Source organism: Arachis duranensis, chromosome 10, assembly GCF_000817695.3.
Source record: "Arachis duranensis cultivar V14167 chromosome 10, aradu.V14167.gnm2.J7QH, whole genome shotgun sequence".
Lineage (NCBI taxonomy): Eukaryota > Viridiplantae > Streptophyta > Magnoliopsida > Fabales > Fabaceae > Arachis > Arachis duranensis.
The window spans coordinates 36,703,710-36,708,100 of record NC_029781.3 but is presented as its reverse complement, the minus strand read 5'-3'; positions in this window follow the sequence as shown (position 1 = coordinate 36,708,100).

Genomic DNA, 4,391 nt, shown 5'->3' with positions numbered 1-4,391 from the left:
AAATAGAAATTAGATAAATAAAATTGGGTTGCCTCCCAACAAGCGCTTCTTTAATGTCACTAGCTTGACAGTGGCTTTCATGGAGCCACAAGGTGATCAGGTCAATGTTGTATAGTCCCAACACCAAACTTAGAGTTTGGGTATGGGATCTTAACACCAAACTTAGAGTTTGGTTGTGGCCTCACAAGACCAAACTTAGAGTTTGACTGTAGGGGCTCTTCTTGACTCTGAACTGAGAGAAGCTCTTCATGCTTACTCTCTTTTGTCACAGAGGGATGGCCATGTGCCTTAAACACAAGGTAGTCCCCATTCAATTGAAGGACTAATTCACCTCTGTTGACATCTATCACAGCTCCTGCTGTGGCTAGGAACGGTCTTCCAAGGATGATGCATTCATCTTCTTCCTTCCTAGTGTCTAAGATTATGAAATCAGCAGGGATGTAGAGGCCTTCAACCTTTACTAGCATGTCCTCCACTATTCCATAAGCTTGTCTCAATGACTTGTCTGCCAATTGTAATGAGAACAAGGCAGGTTGTACCTCAATGAAGCTCGTCACAGTCATTCAATCCCAGAATCCTACTCAGAATACCACAGACAAGGTTTAGACTTTCTGGATCCTCATGAATGCCGCCATCTATCTAGCTTATACCACGAAGATTCTATTGGAGAATCTAAGAGATATGCGCCCGGCCTAAGGTAGAACGGAAGTGGTTGTCAATCACGTACATTCATAGGTGAGAATGATGATGAGTGTCACGGATCATCACATTCATCAAAGTTAAGTGTAACGTATATCTTGGAATAAGGATAGAAGAGAATTGAATAGAAAGTAATAACAATTGTATTGAAACTTGAGGTACAGCAGAGCTCCACACCCTTAATCTATGGTGTGCAGAAACTCCACTGTTGAAAACACATAAGTAAAAGGTTCAGGCATGGCCGAATAGCCAGCCCCCTGAATGATCAAGTGACCGAATAGTCAAAAGATTAAACTGTCAAAAGATGTCAAATACAATAGTAACTTATCCTATTTATACTTGACTAGCTACTAGGGTTTACATGAGTAAGTAATTGATGTATAAATCCACTTCCGGGGCCCACTTGGTGTATGCTTGGGCTGAGCCTGATCTATCCACGAGCTGAGGCTTCTCTTGGAGTTGAACTCCAAGTTATAACGTGTTTTGGGCGTTCAACTCCGGATTATGACGTTTTTCTGGTGTTTAACTCCAGACAGCAGCATGTACTTGGCGTTCAACGCCAAGTTACGTCGTCAATTTCCGAATAAAATATGAACTATTATATATTGCTGGATAGCTCTGGATGTCTACTTTCCAATGCCGTTGAGAGCGCGCCAATTGGAGTTCTGTAGCTCCAGAAAATTTATTTCGAGTGCAGGGAGGTCAGATTCCAACAGCATCAGCAGTCCTTTTGTCAGCCTTTTTCAGAGTTTTGCTCAAATCCCTCAATTTCAGCCAGAATTTACCTGAAATCACAAAAAAACACACAAACTCATAGTAAAGTCCAGAAATGTGAATTTAACATAAAAACTAATGAAAACATCCCTAAAAGTAGCTTGAACTTACTAAAAACTACCTAAAAACAATGCCAAAAAGCGTATAAATTATCCGCTCATCACCCTCCACTGCGAGTTTTATTCCTACTCAACCATGCCTCTACTTGTTAGAACTACTGCCAGAGGTGGCAATGCGAGACAGATCCAGGAGGTGACATAAGGTGGAGACCCGGTCAGAGGGGCAGAGAAGAAGAGAGAGGAAGAGGATCAGCAACGATGCTCGAAAATGGGAGTGGAGAGGAAGAGGGGCGGCGGAGATATGATGGAGAAGATTTACAGAGGAGAGTAAAAAGTGTTTCTATGTTTGAGAGATTGAGGAGAAGATGAGCGATGATAGTAAAAAAGTGTTGAGTTAGAATTAATTTTGGTATGATAAAATGATGACAAACATTATATTGGGTTGAAAGCCCAAAGTGTGGTTAATGTGTGTATTAGTGATGCAGGCCCAATAGATTCATCTCAGCCTAGTTTATGTTGCTTTAACTAAATCAAAGCATCAATTTAATGCATATAAAGAGAGAGAAGGTTCTGCATTTGCTAAGAGAGAAATGAACATTTGGCAACATTTTATGATGAATAAGTGACAACTAGGACACCGGGATACCAACAACACAATAAGGACAGTAAAGGAGCAAAATGGATTGCAATTGCAACCTCAAAGACAGCAGAGGGTAGTGAAGCAAAATAAAAAAAGAATGCATACCAAGGAGGACAACAGCTCAGACAACAAAGGTACTGGAGCAAAATAAAAAAGGAATGCATGCTAAGGAAGACAAGGACAATGGGCAGAATCAGCAAGAAAAATAAAGAGGCAGTGAAAAAATTTAAAGCAGCAAGCTTCTCACTATATAGTTGACTCTTAACAACTTTTGAAAATAAGGAAATAGAGTGAAGAAAAATTCAGAGCATCATCTCATACATGCAGAATTATCTTCCTTCTTCTTGAGCTTCATTTTAGGTTTTCTTTGTTATGGCTATTTGACGTTAATCTTTCTGTAATTGAAAAAAAGGCAAATCATGTGAGGTAAAAAAATGAAAAAAACCGAGAGAAAAGAGACAGGAAAGATACATTGAAAAGTCAAAAGAAATTTTTTGTGTATTTGGTTATTGTTGAACTAGGATTAGTTCTCCTTGCCAAGTTGGGATAGCACTTGGTGGCTGTTGAACCAGTGGGTTCTCCTTTGCCAAGTTGGGACAGTACTTGGTGGTGGCTAGGCTTGGTTAGAAGCTTAGTGGTTGATACTAGATGAATTAGGTTATAATTCATTGGTATTAGTGTATGTAATTAGTTTGATTATAGAAAAAATTCTACCATATTCGTGGTAAAGACTGGATGTAGGTTTCATGGCACAAGAAAACCGAACTAGGGTACATGCTTGCCTGATTCTCTTCTTCCCTACTCTATTGTATTCTGGTTTTAGAAACAAAAAGCAAAAAATCTCCAGCATAATCTGCTTTTGTGCAAATAGAGATAAAGATCTTTAGTTTTGAAATTAACTTGATTCAACCCCCTTTTCAAGTTCTATAATTACCATAAAAGGGGGTAAAATTGGAAAAAAAGTTGACTAATTAGTTGACTATTTAAAATTTAACAGTAAGGATAAAATTAAAATTTATTTCAAGCATTAAGGACAAAATTGAATCGAATTAAACGGTAGGGGTAATCTTGAAGAATTTCAAAAATACTAAGAACAAAAAGTATACTTTACCCATCATATTAAAAGTATTTTTTAACAAGGAAATTATTAATTTTTTAAAATATGAAAAGTGGGTTTTGGAAAGTCAGGGTCAAGGACAACTTCAACCACTATACGTAGATAGAATGTAAACTTAAATCGATGATCAGTTGCCCTTGTCTTAAGATTATTCACCTTGATAGTGAAAATTCATATTGAATAAACTTTCATCTCCTCCAAAAGCACCTCTAAAATTATGTGTTCTTGTGAAAGTTGACCGCTGTATAGCTCGTTCGCCGGTGTATAACTGGTGCACAAAATTGTGATCATCAATGGCTCCATCATCATGGTACGCTCAATTGCAATCTCAACTCTTTATCACAACTTCGCACAACTAACCAGCAAGTGCACTGGGTCATCCAAGTAATAAACCTTACGCGAGTAAGGTCGATCCCACGGAGATTGTTGGTATGAAGCAAGCTATGGTCACCTTGTAAATCTCAGTCAGGCGAATTCAAATGGTTATGGATGATATATGAATAAAGCATAAAATAAAGATAGAGATACTTATGTAATTCATTGGTGAGAACTTCAGATAAGCGTATGGAGATGCTTTGTCCCTTCCGTCTCTCTGCTTTCCTACTGTCTTCATCCAATCCTTCTTACTCCTTTCCATGACAAGCTGTATGTTGGGCATCACTGTTGTCAGTGGCTACAGTCCCGTCCTCTCAGTGAAAATGTTCAACACACCCTGTCACGGCATGGCTAATCATCTGTCGGTTCTCAATCAGGTTGGAATAGAATCCATTGATTCTTTTGCGTCTGTCCACTAACGCCCAGCCTTCAGGAGTTTGAAGCTCGTCACAGTCATTCAATCATTGAATCCTACTCAGAATACCACAGACAAGGTTTAGACCTTCCAGATTCTCTTGAATGCCGCCATCAATTCTAGCTTATACCAAGAAGATTCCGATTAAGGAATCCAAGAGATATCCACTCAAGCCTTGTTTGCTTGTAGAACGGGAGTGGTTGTCAGGCACGCGTTCATAAGTGAGAATACTGATGAGCGTCACATAATCATCACATTCATCAAGTTCTTGAGTGCGAATGAATATCTTGGAATAAGAACAAGCTGAATTGA